We start from the raw sequence: 13,608 nt of genomic DNA, 5'->3' as shown, positions 1-13,608 counted from the left end.
AGGCTACAAATTGCTGCCACCTTACCTTAGAGTTATTCAAGGAGATGGAGTAGATATTAATACCTTACAAGAGATTGTTGAAGGCATGAAGCAAAAAAAGTGGAGTATTGAAAATGTGTCCTTTGGTTCTGGTGGAGCTTTGCTACAGAAGTTAACAAGAGATCTCTTAAATTGTTCCTTCAAATGTAGTTATGTTGTAACCAATGGCCTTGGGATTAATGTCTTCAAGGATCCAGTTGCTGATCCCAACAAAAGATCAAAAAAAGGTCGATTATCTTTACATAGGACACCAGCAGGGAATTTTGTAACACTTGAAGAAGGAAAAGGAGATCTTGAAGAATATGGTCATGATCTTCTTCACACTGTCTTCAAGAATGGAAAAGTGACAAAAAGCTATTCATTTGATGAAGTGAGAAAAAAATGCCAACCTGAATATTGAACTGGAAGCAGCACCTCACTAGGATTTGTTTATGACTGTATGAGTGTGTACATGTGTATATGGGCATGTGCGCACATGTACACTTGTGTGAAGGTGCAGGAGAGTGACAATGTGTGTATGTGCGCACGCACGCGCGCATGTGTGTGTGTGTATGTATATGTAATACATAATGTTTATTGTATAGATGTGTGGGGTTTCTTTGTGTTTTATGATACATTACAGCCAAATTATTTGTTGTTTTATGGACATACTGCCCTTTCATCTTTTCATTTTTTCCAGTGCATAGGCGATCTCAAATTAGGAAACACACCTAACTATGTAAAAGATTAATGTCAAAGTAAGCTTTTTAAGGCCCTTTGCCAACAGATAGTAATTCAATCTGGTTTTGATCTTTTCACAAATAACAAACAGAGCTGAGAAATTTTTATATATAACTGAAGATCACATAAAGCAGATTTGCATAAAATTATCATGATTGCTTTATGTTTGTATTTAACTTGTATTTTTGTACAAACAAGATTGTGTAAGATATATTTAAAGTTTCAGTGATTTAACACTTTCCAACTTTTCATGATTTTTATGAGCACAGACTTTCAAGAAAATACTTGAAAATAAATTACATTGCCTTTTGTCCATTAATCAGCAAATAAAACATGGCCTTAACAAAAAAAAACCAAAAACAAACAAACAAAAAAAACAACAACAAAAACAGGCTTCCTTCTTGCTCATTTAGAAACTTTGGGGGAAAACACTGTCAGTATAGACCATGTGGAATCTCTAACTCAAGCAACACCGGGTTATTTGGCACCTCGAAGGAGGTGAGAAGCCACTTTTAGAAGGGAGGAACTGGTTTCCTCCTTTGTCATTCAGGTACATTGGGGGCGGGGGAACTGCTGTCAACCTTGACTACATGACTCCTATATCAAGCAACATATGGGTCCTGGACCTCTCAACAGAGGTGAGAATCTGTTTCAAGAAGGAACAACAGGCTTCCTCCGGGCTCATACAGGTACAGTGGGGGAAAATCTCGTGTCAGGCTTCACTACGTGGAACCCATAACTCAAGGAATTGGGCTTTTTAGGCACCCCCAACGGAAGCCAGAAGCCACTTTCAGAAGGAAACAACAGGTTTCCTCCTTACTCATTCAGGTACTTTGGGGGGAAAAACTGCTGTCAAGCTAGGCCTCATGGGACCCATTACTGAAGCAACAGGGGGGTCCTGAGAACCTCAAGGGAGGCAATAAGCCACTTACAGAAGGGAATAACAGGCTTCCGCCTTGCTCATTCATGTATTTTGTGAAAAAAAATGTTGTCAGCCATGACCACCTGAGACACCTATCTCAATCAACATAGGAGTCCTGGGCACCTTGATGGAGAGAAGAAGACACTTCAAGAAGGTAACAACAGGCTTCCTGCTTAGTGATTAAGGTACTTTAGGGGAAAAAAATCTACTGTCAGGCTTTACCACGTGGAGCCCCTATCTCGAGCAACAGGAGAGTCATGGTAACCTAGATGGAGATGAGAAGGCACGTTCAGAAAGGAGCAATAGACTTCCTCATTGTTCATTCAGGTACTTTTAGTAAAAAACTGCTTTCATTGTAGATCATGTGGGACCACTATCACAAGCAACAAAAAATTTCTGGGCACCTTAACGGAGGCAAGAAGCCACTTTCAGAAGGGAACAACAGACTTTCTCCTTGCTCGTTGTGGCACTTTGGGAAAAAACTGCTGTCAGGCGTGACCACATGGGACTCCTAACTCCAGCCACAGGCTGGTCCTTGGCACTTCGACAGAAGTGAGAAGCCACTTCTAGAAGGGAACAACAGACTTCCTCCTTGCTCAATCAGAAACTTTTGAGATAAAACAGCTGTCAGGTTTGAACTTGTAGGACTTGTAGCTCAAACAACAGGGAGCTGCTGTACATCTTGATGGAGGCAAAAAACCACTTCCAGAAGGGAAAAACAGTCTTCCTCATTGCTCATTCAGGTAATTGGGGGGGGGGATGCTGTCAGGCTTGACTACGTGAGACCCCTATCTCAAGCAACGGGGGGGGGGGTCCTGGGCACCTATACAGAGGGGGAAAGCCACTTCCAGAAAGGAAAAACAGACTTCTTCTTTGCTCATTCAAGTACTTTGGGCAAAAATATACTGTCAGGCTTGACCTCTTGGGACCGCTATGCCAACAGCAGGGAGGTCTTCTGGAATGCGATGGAGGAGAGAAGCCACTCCAGAAGGAAACCGGAGGATTACTCCTTGCTCATTAAGATACTTGCGGGGGGGGGGGGAGGGGGATGCTGTTAGGCTTGGGCATGTGGGATTCCAAATCAAGCAACAGGGCACAGGGGGAAGGCGTCCTGGGCATCTCAACATAGGAGAAGAGCAACTTCCAGAAGGGAAACACCAGCTTCCTTTTTGCTCATTCAGGTACTTTGGGAAGAAAAAAAACCCTTACTTTCAGGCTTGACAAGGTAGGACTCCAAACTCAAGCAATGGGCATGGTGGGGAGGGTGTCACTGAGCACTTTGACACAAGCGAGAAACCACTTCCAATGGTAAACAACAGGTTTCCTCCTTGGTCATTCAGTTACATTTGCAGAAAAGTATTGTCAGGCTTGATCACGTGGGGCCCTATCTCAAGCAACTGGGGGATCCTGGGCACCTCTACAGAGACAAGAAGCCACTTCCAGAAGGGCACAGTAGGATTCCCTTTTGTTCATTCATGTATATTACGGGGAAAAAAAACAGTTGTGAGGCTTGACCACATAGGAACCCTATCTTAAGTAAAAGAGGATTCCTGGGCTCCTCGATGGAAGCGAGAAGCCTCTTCCACAAGGGAACAAGAGGCTTCCTTTTTTCCCATTAAGGAACTTTGGGGACATATTGCTGTCATGCTTGACTACGTTGGACCCCAAACTCAAGCAACAGGGGGGTCCTGGGCACCTCAACGTAGGAGAAAATAAACTTCCAGAAGGAAACATCAGGCTTCCGCTTTGCTCATTCTGATAGTCTAGGGAAATACCAGCTGTCAGGCTTGACCACGTGGAACCCCTATCTAAAGCAACAGGAGTCCTGGACACCTCGATGGAGGCGAGAAGGCACTTTGACATTTTTTTCTAAATTTTATTATTTTTTTGTGAGTATACAGTCAAATCAGATCTGACTGGTACAGGAGGAGATTGTCCCTCCTTCCCCGGCAGAGCATCTGGTGGATTCGAACTGTGCTCCTCTGGGATTGTAGTTGCAGCTCCTTGCCACTAGGCCACCGGAGCTCCCCGAGAAGGCACTTTGGGAAGGGGAAAACAGGCTTCCTCCTTTCTCATTCAGGTAATTTGGGGAGGGGGGAACTGTTGTCAGTCTTGTCCCAATGGATCCTCTATCTCAAGCAACAAGGGGGTCTTCACCTCATCGATGGAGGTGAGAAGCCACTTCCTGAATAGAACAACAGGCTTCCTCCTTGCTCATTCATGTACTTTGGGGAAATAACTGTTGTCAGGCTTAACCACATGGGACCCCTATCTCAAGCAATAGTGGGATTCTGGGCACCTTGATGGAGGCAAGAAGCCACTTACAGAAAGGAACAACAGGCTTCCTCCTTGCTCATTCAGGTACTTTGGGGGGAAAACTGCTGTCTGGACCACACGGGACCCCAAAATTCAAGTAACAGGTGGGTCCTAGGCACTTCAACATAGGAATAAACAAGTTCCATAAGGGATTATCCAGAACACAAGCTAAAGAGGGGTCCTGGGCACCTCTATGGAGGCGAAAACCCACTTTCAGAAAGGAAAAAAGGGCTTTCTTCTTGCTCATTTGGATACTTTGTGGAAAAAACTACTGTCAAGGTTGACCACGTTGGACCCCTAACTCAAGCAACAGGGGAGTACTGGGCACTTCAAAGGATGTGAGAAGCCACTTCCAGAAGGGAATATCATGCTTCCTCATTGCTCATTCAGGTATGTTGGGGGGGGAAATCTGTTGTCAGGCTTGAACAGGTGTGACCCCTAACTCAAGCAACAGGGGGAACTGGTCATTTAGATAGAAGCAGAAAGCCACTTCCTAAAGGGAACAATAGGCTTCGTCCTTGCTCAGACAGGTACTTTCAGAAAAGAAAAAAAAAAGTTGTTAGGCTTGACCACGTGGGAATCCTAACTGTAGCAAGATGGGGATTCTGGGTCCCTCGATGCAGGAGAAAAGCCAGTTTCAGAAGGGAAAGACAGGTTTCCTCCTTGCTCATTAAGGTACTTTGGGGAATTAACTACTGTTAGTCTTGACCACGCAAGATCCCTTATCTCAAGCAACAGGGAATTCCTGGGCACCTTGAAGGAGGCGAGAAACCTCTTCCACAAAGGAACAACATCTGGTTGTTCATTCAGGTATTTTGGTGAAAAACTGCTGTCAGGCTTGATCAGGTAGGACCCCTAAATCAAGCAACAGGGGGGTCATCGTCACTTTGATGGAGGCTAGAAGCCACTACCTCAAGGGAAAAGAGGCTTCTTGCTCATTCAGGTATTTTGTTGGGGAAACTGCTGTCAGGCTTGACTACTTGGGATCCCTAACTCAAGCAACAGGAGGGTCTTGGGCACCACAACGTAGGTGAGAATTCACTCCAAGAAGGGAACAACAGGATTTCTCCTTGCTCATTCAGGTACTTTTGGGGAAAAGCTGCTGTCAGGTTTGACCATGAGGGACCCTTAACTCAAGCAGCAAGGGGGTCCTGCCACCACGTTGGAGGCAAGAAGCCACATCAAGAAGGGAACAAGCTTCCTTCTTGTTAAATCAAGTACTTTGGGGGAAAAAAACGGGCTGTCAGCCTTGACCACGTGGAACTTCTAATTCAAGCTACAGGGGGTCTTTGGCACCTCGATGGTGCTGAGAAGCTGCTATCAGAAGGGAAAAAAAGGTTTCCTTCTTACTCATTCAGGTAATCTTGAAACAAACAAACAAATCCCAAACTGTTGTCAGGCTTGACAGCGTGGGATCCTTAAGTCAAGCAACAGGGGGCTCCTAGGGACCTCAACGGAGGCAAGAAGCCGCTCCAAGAAGGGAACAAAGAACTTCTATTAGGCTTGACCACGTGGAAGCCCCAACTCAAGCAACAGCGAGGTCCTGGACACCTTGATGGAGGCGAGAAACCACTTCCAGAAGGGAAAAACAGGCTTCCTACTTGCTCCTTCAGGTACTTTGTGGAAAAAACTGCCGTCAGGCTTGACCAGGTGGGTCCCCTTACTTCAAGCAACACGGGGGTCTTGAGCACCTAGATGGCGGCAAAAAGCCACTTCCAGAAAGGTACATCAGGCTTCCTCCATGCTCACTCAGGTACTTTGGAAACAATTGCTGTCAGACTTGACCATGTGGAACATGTAATTTAAAAAAAAAACACAGGGTGATCATGGCACCTCGACGAAGGTGAGAGACCACTTCTAGAGGGGAACAACAGGCTTCCTTCTTTCTCACTCAGGTACATTAGGGTAAAAACCTCTGTCAGGCAGGACCACGTGAGACTCCTAACTGAAGAAACTGGGGTGTCCTATGAACCCCTACGGAGGCAAGAAGCCACTTCCAGAAGGGAATAACAGGCTTCCTCCTTGCTCATTCAGGTACTTTGGAGTAAAAACTGCGGTCAGACTTGACCACGTGGGACGTCTAATTCAAGCAACAGGGGTCCTGGGCACCTCAAATAAAGTGAAAAGCTGCTTCCGGAATGGAATAACAGGCTTCCTGTTTGCTCATTCAGATACTTTGGTGAAAAAACTGCTGTCAGGCTTGACCACGTGAGACCCCTAACTCAAGTATCAGGGGAGTCTTTGGATCCTCGATGGAGGTGGAAAGCCAATTTTAGAAGAGAACAACTGGCTTCTTCCATTGTCACTTAGGTACTTCGGGGGAAAAACTGCTCTCAAGATTGACAACATGGAACTCTTAACTGAAGCAACAGGGGGGACATGCGCACCCTTATAGATGTGAGAAGCCACTGCCAACAGGGAAAAACAGACTTCATTCTTGCTTATTCAGGTACTCTGAGGGGAAAAAACTACTGTCAAGCTTGACCACACTGGAACCCTAACTCGAGCAAAAGGGGGTTTTGGCACCTCAAATGATCTGAGAAGCCACATGCAGAAGGGAACAGACTTCCTTCTTTCCCATTCATGCAATTTAGGGAATAAACTACTATCAGGCTTGACTAGGTGGAAGCCCTAAATAAAGCAACGGGAGCATCCTCAGAACCTGGATGTAGGTGAGAAGTCACTTCCAGAACGGAACATCAGGTTTCCTCCTTGCTCATTGAGGTACTTTGACCACGTGGGAGCCCGAACTCAAGCTTATAGGTGGGTTCTGGGCAACTCAACAGAGGCGAAAGGCCACTGCCAGAAGGGAACAACAGGCTTCCTCCTTGCTCATTCAGATATTTTTGGGGAAAAATTTCTGTCAGGCTTGACCACATGTTACCCCTGACTCAAGCAACAGTGTAGTCCAGGGCACCTCTATGGAGGTGAGAAGGCACTTCCAGAAGGGAATAATAGGCTTCCTTCTTGCTCCTTCAGACACACTGGAGATAAAACTACTGTCAGGCTTGACCATTTGGACATCTAACTTAAGCAACAGGGGTCTTTGGCACCTCGACGGTGGAGAGAAGCCACTTCCAACAGGGGACAACTGACTTCCTCATTTGTCATTCAAATACTTTGGGGGAAAATCTGCTGTCAGTCTTGACCACGTGGGATCCCTAACTGAAGAAAAAACCAGATGGGTCTTACAACCCCTATGGAGGCGAGAAGCCACTTCCAGAAGGGAACAACAGGCTTCCTCCTTGCTCATTCAGGTACTTGGGGGAGGAGGGAACCCCTGTTATCAGGTTTAACACTTGGGACCCCTTGCACATTCAGGTACTTTGCGGGGGAAACTACTTAAACACGTAGGACTTTTAACTCAAGTAACAGAGGGCCCTCCTGGGCAACTCAAAGGAGGTGAGAAGCCATTTCCAGAAGGGAACGACAAGCTTCCTCCTTACTCATTTAGAGTACTTTATAACAAAAACTGCTCTCAGGCTTGACCATGTGAAACACCTAACTCAAGCAACAGGGGGTTTTTGGGCCCCTCGACAGAGGCAAGAAGCCACTACCAGAAGGGAATAACAGGCTTCCTCCTTGCTCATTCAGGTGCTTTGAGGTGGGGGGGACCCCTGATATCAGGTTTTAACACTTGGGACCCCAATCTCAAGCAACAGGGGGTGGGGGGTTGGGGCCTGGTCACCTTGACGGAGGTGAGAAGCCACTTCCCCAGGGAACAACAGGCTTCCTCCTTGCTCATTCAGGCACTTTTGGGAAAAAACTTGTCAGGCTTGACCATGTGTGACCCCTAATTCAAACAACAAGGGGGTTCTGGGCACCTTGATGGAGGCAAGAAGCCACACCTCCTTGTGCATTCAGGTACCTTGTGGAAAAAAACTGCTGTCATGCTTGACCGCTTGGGACTTTTAACTCAAGCAACAGAGGTTCCTGGGCACTTCGATGGAGGCGAGAAATCACTTCCAGAAGGGAACAACTGGCTTCCTTTTTGCTCCTTCAGATACTTTGTGGAAAAAACCTGCTTTCGCCTGGAAATTGTGGGACCCCTATTTGAAGCAATAGTGGATTTATGCACACCCTCCAGGTGGGAGAAGCCACTTTTAGATGTGAATAACAGGCTTCCTTCTTGCTTATGCAGGTACTTTGTGGGGGGGGAACTAATGTCAGGCTCGAAAGAGTAGGAACCCTAACTCAAACAACAGGGATCCTTGGCACCTCGAAGGAGCTGAGAACTCACTTCCAGAAGGGAACAGCAGGGTTCCTCCTTTCTCATTCATGTACTTTGGGGGGGGGGGAACTACTGTTAGGCTTGATCACGTGGGACCCCTAACTCAAGCAAGAGAGGGATACTGGGCACCTTAAAGAAAGACAGTAGTCTTTTCCCCCAAAGTACCTACATAAGCAAGAAGGAAGCCTGACAGTTTTTTCCACAATGTACCTGAATGAGCAAGGAAAAAGCCTCTTGTCCCCTTTTGGAAGTGGCCCCTCACTTCCACAGAGGTGCACTGGACTCCCCTGTTGCTTGAGTTTTGGATCCCACATGGTTACACCTGACAGTAATTTGTTTTTCAAAGTATCCGAATGAGCACAAAGGAAGCCCTTTGTTTTTTTTAAAGTGGCTGTTAATTGTAATCATATTATTGTTTGTATTTTGTATAATCTCTCTGTCTATGATATTATAAGCAGCTACACTAATCTTTCTGCTCTTACCATCATTGAGTTGTCCTCATCCCAAGCAACACCAGAGTCTCTACACATTTAATAAAAGAAAAAAGGAGGAGATGTTGGGGAATGCTAGGGAGGAAGGGGAGGCCTCTGGACAGGGCAGATTGCCTAGCTCAGGATAAGTTCAAGCTTAAGGTGGCTGTTGCATCTGTTGAAAGATTAGTGTAGCTGCTTATAATATCAGAGTAAGGTACTTCTTATCACTGTGGAGACGTTTTAGCAATCTCAGGGCTGTCAGCAGCCTGGGTTTTCCTCCAGGGTGCAGGAGAAGATTCTCTGCCCTTTCTTCCCGTATTCAGGTGGACACATCAGCTTCCTGGGTGGAGACCTGGGGATGATGTCATTTGCATTAGTAACGGGGTCCAGCCTCATTATATAAACAGGGAAACCCAAGGGAAGGATGCAGATTAAAGAAGACACAGAGAGGCTACCAGCTGATGACAGATAGCAAAATTTATTTCTGAGCTCATGTCTTATATTCTTTTTTGCAGTGACCAGAAAAACAACTCAGCCTCAAGATTGACAGTACATTTCGTTCTGATTTACAAACCACTTACTAGCTTAGGCAAGTAAGGCTGCTTATGTTTCTTATCAGGCAAGATCATTAGCATTTGAGTATAAACAGAGTCTTTAGGGAGGGACATTCCATTAGCCACATCCCTGTTTAGTCCTAGGGTTCAAGGAACGGTTAAACTTGTCTCTGTTTCCCTTCAAACAACAAACCACAATGATGAACAGTTCTGCACTTTTGAAACTGGTACAAAATGGAGATTTGCAGAATATGGCTACTGTGCAGTTCACTACATCTCCCTCTAATATATTTATTTTTTAATGGGACGCTGCCTGTCTTGCTTTCCTTGGATCTTCTTTCTTTGCTTACCCGTCATGGAGAAACTCACATCCTGGCGTGGGCCCTCTGTCTTAGGTTGCTAAGGAGCAGCCAAGGTCTTACCCGTCATTGGCTAGAAGTTCTGCATTTTGGGAGGCAAGGTTTTAAGTTGTAATCCATGCATTTGCCCAAGGAATTCATTATATCTCAGGGCTATTATCTGTAAAACGCATGGAAGGAGCCACAGTAGCCCAGGGATTAGTATGCCTACTCTAGCCAAAGTGATTACTAGACTTTTAAAATAATTATCTGAAGGGAACAATTTACGAAAATGTTCAAAAAAATTTTTTTTTCTATTTGTGCTGGTTTAACATCTAAATTTGGGGTATTTTGCCTTTCTAATACTTGTTGATGCAATTTAAGGATGTCTAAAGAATCGTTATTGGATGTCCAAATTTCTATAAGATGGTGTGCAACTTTTTCCAATCATAATTACTCTCATTATATTTCAACTTGGTTACACAAATAGAATTATAAGCTGCATGACAGATTAATTTTTTCCCCTAAACTGAATTTGTTGTACCATAATTTCTAAAATATTAACAGTATCATATAAAACACTTTATGTTCCATCTTATCATCTATACTTTCTTGCTCTTGCCAATTATTAGTAACATTACGCATTAATCATTTACAAATCCAGCAGTTTGCACTCCTTGCATCAAAGCAACAACAGAAGTAGATATAGCAGCTATTATAGCTAAAGATGACATTATTCCTTCAATTATTAATCATACAGCTTTTTTAGTTCTTATAGTCAAAGCATTCAATTCTTTCAAAATTTGTAAACTGGTATCTGAATACCATGTTGCATTGATTTTTTACAGGGATCATAATAAATGAAGGTTTCTTTAAAATGATTACGGAATTCTTTTCCTTGATACCATTAATACAATTAGTAATATTACACAGAGGACAAGAAATATTATATCGACTCCCTAGAAAATTAATTTTACTTTGTCCAACTAATAATACATAAAGTTCAGGCATACAGGCTATTATGTATCTTATTGTAAGATTTTTATCTTTGCAACCCTTTCGGCAGCGTAAGTTGACATTACCAAACCCTACTACTAATTTCCATAACTCAGTTTGATAATTACAGTGATTAACAGTCCAAATTTCTCCTTCTAATCCTTCAGCTTCTACTTTATTTGATGGAGCCCAGTCGTACAATTTCAAACCTGCAGAAACATTTTCCTCCAGCTGACAGGGTGAAGTAAGGGTGGATCTGGAACATTATGTCCATTAAGATTCAGCTTGAATCCTCATTGTCAGAGTCAGCAATATCATCATCCTTATTTCTGTTAGGCGAGACATCTGCAAAACGTACCAGCCTTTCAGGAAGCCACCTTGTACTTTCAGTGTCCTATGGAAAAACACAAACATAACCTCGACCCCATATTAGCACAGGTCGGGTCCTTTCCATTGTTAATGCATTCTTTCACTTCACTAAAGGTCTTTTTGTTTGCTGACCAATTAGCCAGTGTTTATCAGCAGCCGTTTTCCACTGATATCCATTAATAAAAAAATTAAAATAGAAGAAATAGGATTTATATAATTTTGAAGTGTGTTTGGGTATACATCCCTTTTTACTTCTTGTAAAAGATTTAATTGTGCCATTCATGCGTTCTACTATACTTTGGCCTTGAGGATTATAAGGTATATCTAATTTATGAATTATTTGAAATTCATTACAAAATTGTTGAAATCTATTACTTGTATACCCATATCCATTATCGGTTTTAATAATTTTTGGAACTCCAAGAATACCAAATGCAAATAAACAATGTTGAATAACATGATTAGTGGTTTCACCAGATAAAGGACTGCAAACTATAAAATTAGAAAAAGTGTCAATAATCACATGTAAATACTTTAATTTTCCAAATTCAGAAATATGAGTTACATCCATTTGCCATAAATGATTTGGCTGCAAACCTTGGGGATTGACTCCTAAATGTGGGACTGAAGTATGGGAGAGACAGGAAGAACATTTTTTAACAATTTGCCTTGCTGTTTCTCTTGGTATATGAAACATTTTATGTAGAGACATACTATTCAGATGATGTAAAAAATGTGATTAATAGCTGCATTCAGATTAAAAATAGTGAAATAACTAATGAATGCATCTGCTTGTGCATTAGCCTGTGCCAAAGGACCAGACAAATTGGAATGTGATCAAATATGTCCAATAAAAAAGGGTAAATCTCTTTGCTATAATTCTGGATCTGTGGAAACCTTTGATTAATAATAGAATTTGGCAGACTTAATGATGCATACAGTCTCTAACTGAGGAACTTACCTTGTAATATATAAGCTGTCTGAGTATACATTAAAACTTTTCTTAGGATAAACTTTTAATAATCCAACAGTAGCAATTAACTCAGCTTCGTGAGCTGATAATCCTGAGCACTTGATAACTTGAAATTTATCTGGAGGTCCAAAAACAGCATGTCCTTTGACTGAACCATCTGTGAACAGAGTAATAACTCTAGGTAAAGGTTGTGACAGCACAATTTTAGGAAAGACAAATGAATGTAAAAGAGCAAATTGTAATAATTTATCAGAAGGGTAATGCGAAGAAATTTGTCCGGTATAATTGCTGAAAGCAATTCTCCAAGCATTCGAGTGTTGGTATAAACAATTTATTTGTTGACTTGTATAGGGAACTACAATTTGAGATGGCTCAGTACCAAAATATTTTTTAGATTCTTCTCTTAATAATGAAACAATATTAGAAACGGCTTCAGGATAAGTTAATAATGCCTTATTGGGAGTCCAGAAGAATGTATTCATCTTAAGGATTCTTTTTGCCACAAAACTGCGGTGGGGGCACATTGTGATGGAATAACACATCCTGGTTTTGTATAATAATAAATTTCAAAGAGCAGTTTTGTATTTCTTTTTCTACAATTTGCAAAGCTTCTTTTGCCTTTTTAGTTAATGTACGAGGTGAAGTAGGATCAGGGTCTTTAATAAGTATATTGAATAATGGTTTTAATGGGGCGGTGGTCAGTTTTAGATATGGTCTGATCCAATTGATGTCTCCAAATAGTTTTTTAAAGTCATTTAATGTAGTCAATTTATCTTTACGAATTTTTAATCTTTGAGGCCTAATTTCTTTCTGCTTAACTTACTGTCTAAATAGAGATAAGTCTGAGAGTGTTGTATTTTTTCTTCAGCTATAACTAGTCAAATGTTTTTAATTGGTCTTTCGTTACACTAAAACATTGAAGCAGAACATCTTTATCAAAATCAGCTATTAGGATATCATCCATATAGTGTGTTATATAACTTGAAAATTGCTAACCTTTTGTAAAGCTGCACTTACAAACTTTTGACATAAGGTAGCACTGTTAGTCATGCCTTTTAGACAATACTTTCCATTGGAATCTTTTCATGGGTTTTTTAAAGTTAATAGAAGGAATGCTAAAGGCAAATCTTTTATAATCTGAGGGATGTATTGGAATATTATAAAAACAATAATAGAAAACATGTCACCTATGTAACATTTTGCAGTGTAAAACCAGTCCTTTTTTTTTTATCTTGTAAATAAATCCACCACAATTGATATAATATAAAAATTTTAAAACATTTCACTGTTTGTTTTCAAACTCATTATTTGCAGGTATTATAAACCAAAGCAAAGAAAATTTACTTCCCCTTAAGCTTTTTACAATTTACTACACACCTTCAATTTAGCTTTTACTATTTTTCATATCCTGGCACAACTAGACATTTTACTTTAAAGCAAAACTACTTTTATTTTTTCCTCTTAAACAAAAAAATACACAAAACTTATTACCAGTTATTTTGCTTTTCCTTTTGAATCTTATCCCATGCTAAAACTTTTAACTTTATTCTTAAGATGATATTTTGTTCAGTAGTTTGTTGTTGTTATGTGCCATCTAGTTGCTTGCGACTCATAGCAACTCTATGTACAACAGCCCTAAACTCTGCTCTGTCCTGTGCCAATCGCACTGTCTCTGAC

General features: G+C 41.9%; 1 protein-coding gene across 1 annotated transcript in view; it reads left to right on the top strand.

Annotated features, from left to right (window-relative positions):
* Positions 1 to 13,608, top strand: part of LOC102844384 (nicotinamide phosphoribosyltransferase-like) — a 45,085-nt gene that overhangs the window by 917 nt on the left and 30,560 nt on the right. The window lies entirely within an intron of this gene.

Source organism: Elephantulus edwardii, unplaced genomic scaffold (assembly GCF_000299155.1).
Source record: "Elephantulus edwardii isolate Elephantulus edwardi_28Jun2011 unplaced genomic scaffold, EleEdw1.0 scaffold00146, whole genome shotgun sequence".
Lineage (NCBI taxonomy): Eukaryota > Metazoa > Chordata > Mammalia > Macroscelidea > Macroscelididae > Elephantulus > Elephantulus edwardii.
The sequence above is the reverse complement of the archived record's forward strand: the minus strand, read 5'-3'. Positions and strand labels throughout refer to the sequence as shown.